Source organism: Brienomyrus brachyistius, unplaced genomic scaffold, assembly GCF_023856365.1.
Source record: "Brienomyrus brachyistius isolate T26 unplaced genomic scaffold, BBRACH_0.4 scaffold907, whole genome shotgun sequence".
NCBI lineage: Eukaryota > Metazoa > Chordata > Actinopteri > Osteoglossiformes > Mormyridae > Brienomyrus > Brienomyrus brachyistius.
In genome coordinates this window covers 41601-51777 of record NW_026043182.1, presented here as the reverse complement: position 1 = coordinate 51777, position 10177 = coordinate 41601, and the positions used below count along the sequence as shown (strand labels likewise).

At 38.5% G+C, this 10177-nt stretch overlaps 2 long non-coding RNA genes across 3 annotated transcripts; both read right to left on the bottom strand.

Annotated features, from left to right (window-relative positions):
- Positions 1 to 91: 91 nt before the first annotated feature.
- Positions 92 to 5219, bottom strand: LOC125729948 (uncharacterized). Of its 2 annotated transcripts, none has more exons than XR_007390333.1 (3): positions 5179 to 5219; positions 4822 to 4906; positions 92 to 186 (listed from the first exon to the last, which is right to left on the bottom strand). It is a non-coding gene; the product is annotated as an uncharacterized LOC125729948 (long non-coding RNA). The 2 variants fall into 2 exon arrangements; XR_007390332.1 differs by lacking the exon at positions 92 to 186 and adding an exon at positions 4429 to 4523.
- Positions 5220 to 8758: 3539 nt separating this feature from the next.
- On the bottom strand, positions 8759 to 9548 carry LOC125729949 (uncharacterized). The gene is made up of 3 exons (XR_007390334.1): positions 9508 to 9548; positions 9152 to 9236; positions 8759 to 8853 (listed from the first exon to the last, which is right to left on the bottom strand). It is a non-coding gene; the product is annotated as an uncharacterized LOC125729949 (long non-coding RNA).
- Between the last annotated feature and the right edge of the window lie 629 nt (positions 9549 to 10177).

Sequence of the window (10177 nt, the reverse complement as noted above, 5' to 3'; positions counted from 1 at the left end):
ATTCTGAAATGGAGATCAATATTTTACATGAAGTACTCTTACACTAGTTCTAAATAATAATCACCCAGGAAAATTTGTACTTACAGGAAGGGATTGAAGTGGCTCACAGTTGTAGGGAGGAAGCCAAGTCCGGGTGACAATGTACCTTGTCCCGGCATGGTAGTGTGCACCGCCGTATAATTTTGTCTGTAAGCAAAAATATACTAGTATAAATCAACTGAATGAAATTATATTTAAGCAATTTATTCCATACTGATAGCATGCATATGAAAAAGGTCTAAGTAAAATATTAAAAGCCTCTAAAATAAACTGAAAACCTGAGACAAACCACAGAGATCAACAAACGATGTTTATTAAAAACAATGCTTATTACTATCTACTTGTCATGTTGGTGAAATTATTAAAAGAATTTGTTATAAAGATTATCGAAAATATGTAGTAAAAATCAACAAACTCACTGCGCATGAAATCGGATGCAACATACCTTGAAAAAGCAAAGCCGCTTTTAAACGGGGGATCCATGTTTACAATTTGGTTTATAAAACAATGTTCCTTTTAATGTAATGGCAACTGTAATATCAGAAAACACAATACAAAGTGTAAGGATTACTGCGCCTACGGCTTCTAACTAAATACACGTAACTGTCAGATGGTTAATAAGACTTTGCAGCAAAACGAGCAAAAATACATTTTTTTTTTTAAAGTAAACATTAAACGTTTTCATGGAAAGCCAGCTCTATATGACAAGTGCTAAAACAGCTCGTCAAGCAACATAACGTTAGACTCAAATATTGTGTGCACACGATATTATTTTTATATGTTTGTCGCGTCGCTTAACTTACTTCAGGTTCGAAGACTTAGTCCAGACTCTCTCTTGGTACAAAACACAGTGTAGATGGCGTGTTTCCTGTGGAGCTCCATTTTACGGCGTAAAGATTAGCCCCACTTTACGTTCTTAAAGATCACGTGTTTCCTGTGGAGCTGACATATTTCCTGTGGAGTTCCACTCTACAGTCTTCTGCAGCTGGACCCTCTTGAAAACATCCGAGAATTTCCCCACTCAAAGTAAGTGTAAACAAAATGGCTGGAAAACGGCATCTGCGCCGAGGGTTCCCGAGTGGTTCCGAATCGACAATCGTCGATGTGGAATGCACGGGAAATTCAAATTTCGTCATTCTTGGGCGTTTTCCATGCGATTTTTACGAAATAAAAATTTAAAAAAAATTCGGGTCGGAGGCATTTCGGCGGGTCGGGAGGGGGACGAGAACCAATTTTTTTTTTTAAGTGGCCTAAAGGAAGGGGGAGAACTCAGTACTAACCGGAGCGTGCATCGCCTGGCACTTATCGGGACTCAGTGTTGGTCTCCTGCCTGGACTGAAAGGGGCTCCCCAGTCTGTGTGTGAAAGGTGGGTGATGATGGCACGTCCGATTGTGAATAGCTTTGCAGCTGCTGATGCATTTTAATCATTAGAGGGACTTGTGAAGAAGGAGGTGCCGCCTATTAATGTTGCTTGCTTATGGCGTTATGAGCCCTGAGTGTGCATCGGTCAGGATGCATCAGTCCGTCGTTCCACCAGCCTTTATTAACAAGAGCAACTTGCTTTCGTGGGGATATACGTGTGGTTTCTGCAACAACCAAATTGAACTCCCGGTAAACATCACACACCGCCAAATAACAGCAATATCTCGTTCCGGAATGATAAATTAACAGCCTTTTATATTTAAACAATATTTAAATGAGTTAGCACAATAGCTCTGCAGCCGACTTAGCATGGGCTGACTGCACTAGAACGCAATGTTATGCCATCCTTCATAAATAAGGTATTTAAAACATACTTAAAATGCAGAACTTAAATCATAAACATAATAAAGGATTACAGTTAAGGGAGCAAACGTTAACCAAATACAAACGTACGGCTCTTGGACTGAACAAGTATGGAAGATTATAAGCACAAAAATTCAAATGGCAATTCATTTTGCAATTGTCAATTCAATATTCAATCAGAGCATGCATTTCTCATTTCAATATTTAATCTGTGCATGTAATTTGAAAATATATTTTGCAATCGGCAATTCAATGTGCAAAGTGCTTATGCAATCCTTAATTAATTCATAATGTTTTGAATAAAAAATAGAATGACAATTCACTGAATTGCATTTCGTTTTGCCATGGGCTTTTTGCCTCTTTACTCAAAATGGAAATTCATTTGGCAATTGTCAATTCAATATTCAATCAGAGCACGCATTTGTCATTTCAATATTTAATCTGTGCATGTAATTTGAAAATACATTCTGCAATCGGCATTTCAATGTGCAAAGTGCTTATGAAATCCTTAATTCATTTAAAAATATTTTGAATAACAAATAGGAATAACAAATCACTGAATTGCATTTCGTATTACCATGGGCTTGTTGCCTCTTTATTCAAATGGCAATGGCGTCCCCCGGGAATTGCATTGCATGTTCGGGAGAAAACTCAATTTGCAATTCCCAACTGTCAGACCGCTCATCAAGGTGGACCTTCATTAACGACGTCACTTCCTTGTGCCCTCAATGGCCACCCACAGGTATCTCGATGGCATGTCTCCCCAATCTGCGTGTAACCAACTGCGTGACTTGATGTAACCGCCTGAGCTACATTAGTTTGCACCCTTCTCGTATCAAGTCCAGTTAAGATTGTAAGTTCCTCTACCCTCTGTGACAACACAAACGACCTATCAAACGCATCTACTGCTGATACCCCGATTAATTTCCATGTCATCTGCTAAGGCAGAAATATTTACTGCAAGCTCTTCTGCTGCCATTTACTCATTCTAACTAAACGAACAAATCCGTTGAATGCTAACGAGGCCCTAAACAAGGAAGTGACGTCGTTAATGAAGGTCCACCTTTACTGCTAGTACAAATAAAGTATTAATTGTTAACAACTGTTAACTGTTAATGCTGCAGCAGCATGCTCTTTATAAACAGGCTTAAAAACACAGCCTGTACACAATTAGCAAAATGTGAAAGGGTCAGTCCGTGCCAAATCAACCAATGTCCAGAAAAGTTCCATGCGGCATCATTCCTGATTTTGATGAAAACTTGGTATTTTGATCCTTATAGAGAACACTGAAAATTCCCCAAGTTTTATTGAAAAATTCAGATGCAGTCCAAAGTGAACCAAAAACTGATGTTTGCAAGTCCATAGCTTTGAAGTGCTTCCCGTGAGCTTAATTTTAATGCCAGATTCTGAAAGAGCAGGGAAAAGTATACCAGGAGAGCAATTTTCAGCTCTCTAGCATGCTTAGAAGCGAACATATGGTCTCTTGAAAACCCTTACAAATTACATGCGTGATTCGTGAGTGCAAAAAAGGGGCGTGGCACCCAAATTTGAAAGGGCCATAACTTTGGACTGCATCAGAATTTTTCAATAAAACTTGGGGGAATTTCCAGTGTTCTCTATAAGGATCAAATTTTAAATACCAAGTTTTCATCAAAACCAGGAATGATGCCCATGGAGCCCCTGGTTGATTTGGCATGGACTGACCCGAAAGTACATTCATATGCTTAGTCTTGATCAACCTCTACAGAAGTTCTGTAATTTCTGTTTCATCATATTTTAACATTTACAGCATTTAGCTGACACATTTATTCAGACCTGAACTGCACTGCCCAATTATAACGACAATTTAATGACATAATTTGGTAACTACATCGGATAAACCAATTCTACTGTCAGAACTCATCTTCTAGGTGTTTTAATACTATTATTTAAATATCTGATTTAACATCTGATGTATCACCTTTTAATCAAAAGGCTGTACTCCACAGTACAGGTCTGTCAAGTAAGCATGTGAATTCACTGAATAAACTGAAGACATGCTGAACACAAAATAGATCAGAACGTGATCTAAAATGTACTTAACCTGGAACACTGAACAGGTTCCTGCACACTAACATAAACAGAAAATTGACCTCAAGAGTGGACACATATTGGTGGCCACCAAATCATGTCCTTTTCTTAGCACATCATGAGTCGAGAAAGAACATTTCTTTTATACCCTGGCTTCATCACCTAAGAGACAGTTACTCAAGGTGTTAAGCAATGCCATTGCAATAACAGTCAGTCAATGATTCACAGTAGTTGCCCATGGCTTAAAATGCGTAAATTAAAGCTGTACCAAGATGTAACTGACACAATTACAATAAAATCTTAAAATCCTAACATCCTCAGACTTTTGGGCTTTTATTCGGTTAAGTGTATTGTATGGTATTGATGTGCTCCTACATACACAAAGCTAAAAATGCCCAGGAGTCCATAGTGGGAACACAATAATGTCCTTCCTCTCTGCATCATTCTGAAATGGAGATCAATATTTTACATGAAGTACTCTTACACTAGTTCTAAATAATAATCACCCAGGAAAATTTGTACTTACAGGAAGGGATTGAAGTGGCTCACAGTTGTAGGGAGGAAGCCAAGTCCGGGTGACAATGTACCTTGTCCCGGCATGGTAGTGTGCACCGCCGTATAATTTTGTCTGTAAGCAAAAATATACTAGTATAAATCAACTGAATGAAATTATATTTAAGCAATTTATTCCATACTGATAGCATGCATATGAAAAAGGTCTAAGTAAAATATTAAAAGCCTCTAAAGTAAACTGAAAACCTGAGACAAACCACAGAGATCAACAAACGATGTTTATTAAAAACAATGCTTATTACTATCTACTTGTCATGTTGGTGAAATTATTAAAAGAATTTGTTATAAAGATTATCGAAAATATGTAGTAAAAATCAACAAACTCACTGCGCATGAAATCGGATGCAACATACCTTGAAAAAGCAAAGCCGCTTTTAAACGGGGATCCATGTTTACAATTTGGTTTATAAAACAATGTTCCTTTTAATGTAATGGCAACTGTAATATCAGAAAACACAATACAAAGTGTAAGGATTACTGCGCCTACGGCTTCTAACTAAATACACGTAACTGTCAGATGGTTAATAAGACTTTGCAGCAAAACGAGCAAAAATACATTTTTTTTTTTAAAGTAAACATTAAACGTTTTCATGGAAAGCCAGCTCTATATGACAAGTGCTAAAACAGCTCGTCAAGCAACATAACGTTAGACTCAAATATTGTGTGCACACGATATTATTTTTATATGTTTGTCGCGTCGCTTAACTTACTTCAGGTTCGAAGACTTAGTCCAGACTCTCTCTTGGTACAAACACAGTGTAGATGGCGTGTTTCCTGTGGAGCTCCATTTTAACGGCGTAAAGATTAGCCCCACTTTACGTTCTTAAAGATCACGTGTTTCCTGTGGAGCTGACATATTTCCTGTGGAGTTCCACTCTACAGTCTTCTGCAGCTGGACCCTCTTGAAAACATCCGAGAATTTCCCCACTCAAAGTAAGTGTAAACAAAATGGCTGGAAAACGGCATCTGCGCCGAGGGTTTCCCGAGTGGTTCCGAATCGACAATCGTCGATGTGGAATGCACGGGAAATTCAAATTTCGTCATTCTTGGGCGTTTTTCCATGCGATTTTTACGAAATAAAAATTTAAAAAAAATTCGGGTCGGAGGCATTTCGGCGGGTCGGGAGGGGACGAGAAACCAATTTTTTTTTTTAAGTGGCCTAAAGGAAGGGGGGAGAACTCAGTACTAACCGGCAGCGTGCATCGCCTGGCACTTATCGGGACTCAGTGTTGGTCTCCTGCCTGGACTGAAAGGGGCTCCCCAGTCTGTGTGTGAAGGGTGGGTGATGATGGCACGTCCGATTGTGAATAGCTTTGCAGCTGCTGATGCATTTTAATCATTAGAGGGACTTGTGAAGAAGGAGGTGCCGCCTATTAATGTTGCTTGCTTATGGCGTTATGAGCCCTGAGTGTGCATCGGTCAGGATGCATCAGTCCGTCGTTCCACCAGCCTTTATTAACAAGAGCAACTTGCTTTCGTGGGGATATACGTGTGGTTCTGCAAACAACCAAATTGAACTCCCGGTAAACATCACACACCGCCAAATAACAGCAATTATCTCGTTCCGGAATGATAAATTAACAGCCTTTTATATTTAAACAATATTTAAATGAGTTAGCACAATAGCTCTGCAGCCGACTTAGCATGGGCTGACTGCACTAAGAACGCAATGTTATGCCATCCTTCATAAATAAGGTATTTAAACATACTTAAAATGCAGAACTTAAATCATAAACATAATAAAGGATTACAGTTAAGGGAGCAAACGTTAACCAAATACAAACGTACGGCTCTTGGACTGAACAAGTATGGAAGATTATAAGCACAAAAATTCAAATGGCAATTCATTTTGCAATTGTCAATTCAATATTCAATCAGAGCATGCATTTCTCATTTCAATATTTAATCTGTGCATGTAATTTGAAAATATATTTTGCAATCGGCAATTCAATGTGCAAAGTGCTTATGCAATCCTTAATTAATTTCATAATGTTTTGAATAAAAAATAGAATGACAATTCACTGAATTGCATTTCGTTTTGCCATGGGCTTTTTGCCTCTTTACTCAAATGGAAATTCATTTGGCAATTGTCAATTCAATATTCAATCAGAGCACGCATTTGTCATTTCAATATTTAATCTGTGCATGTAATTTGAAAATACATTCTGCAATCGGCATTTCAATGTGCAAAGTGCTTATGAAATCCTTAATTCATTTAAAAATATTTTGAATAACAAATAGAATAACAAATCACTGAATTGCATTTCGTATTACCATGGGCTTGTTGCCTCTTTATTCAAATGGCAATGGCGTCCCCGGGAATTGCATTGCATGTTCGGGAGAAAACTCAATTTGCAATTCCCAACTGTCAGACCGCTCATCAAGGTGGACCTTCATTAACGACGTCACTTCCTTGTGTCCTCAATGGCCACCACAGGTATCTCGATGGCATGTCTCCCCAATCTGCGTGTAACCAACTGCGTGACTTGATGTAACGCCTGAGCTACATTAGTTTGCACCCTTCTCGTATCAAGTCCAGTTAAGATTGTAAGTTCCTCTACCCTCTGTGACAACACAAACGACCTATCAAACGCATCTACTGCTGATACCCGATTAATTTCCATGTCATCTGCTAAGGCAGAAATATTTACTGCAAGCTCTTCTGCTGCCATTACTCATTCTAACTAAACGAACAAATCCGTTGAATGCTAACGAGGCCCTAAACAAGGAAGTGACGTCGTTAATGAAGGTCCACCTTTACTGCTAGTACAAATAAAGTATTAATTGTTAACAACTGTTAACTGTTAATGCTGCAGCAGCATGCTCTTTATAAACAGGCTTAAAAACACAGCCTGTACACAATTAGCAAAATGTGAAAGGGTCAGTCCGTGCCAAATCAACCAATGTCCAGAAAAGTTCCATGCGCATCATTCCTGATTTTGATGAAAACTTGGTATTTTGATCCTTATAGAGAACACTGAAAATTCCCCAAGTTTTATTGAAAAATTCAGATGCAGTCCAAAGTGAACCAAAAACTGATGTTTGCAAGTCCATAGCTTTGAAGTGCTTCCCGTGAGCTTAATTTTAATGCCAGATTCTGAAAGAGCAGGGAAAAGTATACCAGGAGAGCAATTTTCAGCTCTCTAGCATGCTTAGAAGCGAACATATGGTCTCTTGAAAACCCTTACAAATTACATGCGTGATTCGTGAGTGCAAAAAAGGGGCGTGGCACCCAAATTTGAAAGGGCCATAACTTTGGACTGCATCAGAATTTTTCAATAAAACTTGGGGAATTTCCAGTGTTCTCTATAAGGATCAAATTTTAAATACCAAGTTTTCATCAAAACCAGGAATGATGCCCATGGAGCCCCTGGTTGATTTGGCATGGACTGACCCGAAAGTACATTCATATGCTTAGTCTTGATCAACCTCTACAGAAGTTCTGTAATTTCTGTTTCATCATATTTTAACATTTACAGCATTTAGCTGACACATTTATTCAGACTGAACTGCACTGCCCAATTATAACGACAATTTAATGACATAATTTGGTAACTATATCGGATAAACCAATTCTACTGTCAGAACTCATCTTCTAGGTGTTTTAATACTATTATTTAAATATCTGATTTAACATCTGATGTATCACCTTTTAATCAAAAGGCTGTACTCCACAGTACAGGTCTGTCAAGTAAGCATGTGAATTCACTGAATAAACTGAAGACATGCTGAACACAAAATAGATCAGAACGTGATCTAAAATGTACTTAACCTGGAACACTGAACAGGTTCCTGCACACTAACATAAACAGAAAATTGACCTCAAGAGTGACACATATTGGTGGCCACCAAATCATGTCCTTTTCTTAGCACATCATGAGTCGAGAAAGAACATTTCTTTTATACCTGGCTTCATCACCTAAGAGACAGTTACTCAAGGTGTTAAGCAATGCCATTGCAATAACAGTCAGTCAATGATTCACAGTAGTTGCCCATGGCTTAAAATGCGTAAATTAAAGCTGTACCAAGATGTAACTGACACAATTACAATAAAATCTTAAAATCCTAACATCCTCAGACTTTTGGGCTTTTATTCGGTTAAGTGTATTGTATGGTATTGATGTGCTCCTACATACACAAAGCTAAAAATGCCCAGGAGTCCATAGTGGGAACACAATAATGTCCTTCCTCTCTGCATCATTCTGAAATGGAGATCAATATTTTACATGAAGTACTCTTACACTAGTTCTAAATAATAATCACCCAGGAAAATTTGTACTTACAGGAAGGGATTGAAGTGGCTCACAGTTGTAGGGAGGAAGCCAAGTCCGGGTGACAATGTACCTTGTCCCGGCATGGTAGTGTGCACCGCCGTATAATTTTGTCTGTAAGCAAAAATATACTAGTATAAATCAACTGAATGAAATTATATTTAAGCAATTTATTCCATACTGATAGCATGCATATGAAAAAGGTCTAAGTAAAATATTAAAAGCCTCTAAAATAAACTGAAAACTTGAGACAAACCACAGAGATCAACAAACGATGTTTATTAAAAACAATGCTTATTACTATCTACTTGTCATGTTGGTGAAATTATTAAAAGAATTTGTTATAAAGATTATCGAAAATATGTAGTAAAAATCAACAAACTCACTGCGCATGAAATCGGATGCAACATACCTTGAAAAAGCAAAGCCGCTTTTAAACGGGGATCCATGTTTACAATTTGGTTTATAAAACAATGTTCCTTTTAATGTAATGGCAACTGTAATATCAGAAAACACAATACAAAGTGTAAGGATTACTGCGCCTACGGCTTCTAACTAAATACACGTAACTGTCAGATGGTTAATAAGACTTTGCAGCAAAACGAGCAAAAATACATTTTTTTTTTAAAGTAAACATTAAACGTTTTCATGGAAAGCCAGCTCTATATGACAAGTGCTAAAACAGCTCGTCAAGCAACATAACGTTAGACTCAAATATTGTGTGCACACGATATTATTTTTATATGTTTGTCGCGTCGCTTAACTTACTTCAGGTTCGAAGACTTAGTCCAGACTCTCTCTTGGTACAAACACAGTGTAGATGGCGTGTTTCCTGTGGAGCTCCATTTTACGGCGTAAAGATTAGCCCCACTTTACGTTCTTAAAGATCACGTGTTTCCTGTGGAGCTGACATATTTCCTGTGGAGTTCCACTCTACAGTCTTCTGCAGCTGGACCCTCTTGAAAACATCCGAGAATTTCCCCACTCAAAGTAAGTGTAAACAAAATGGCTGGAAAACGGCATCTGCGCCGAGGGTTCCCGAGTGGTTCCGAATCGACAATCGTCGATGTGGAATGCACGGGAAATTCAAATTTCGTCATTCTTGGGCGTTTTCCATGCGATTTTTACGAAATAAAAATTTTAAAAAAATTCGGGTCGGAGGCATTTCGGCGGGTCGGGAGGGGACGAGAACCAATTTTTTTTTTTAAGTGGCCTAAAGGAAGGGGGAGAACTCAGTACTAACCGGAGCGTGCATCGCCTGGCACTTATCGGGACTCAGTGTTGGTCTCCTGCCTGGACTGAAAGGGGCTCCCCAGTCTGTGTGTGAAGGTGGGTGATGATGGCACGTCCGATTGTGAATAGCTTTGCAGCTGCTGATGCATTTTAATCATTAGAGGGACTTGTGAAGAAGGAGGTGCCGCCTATTAATGTTGCTTGC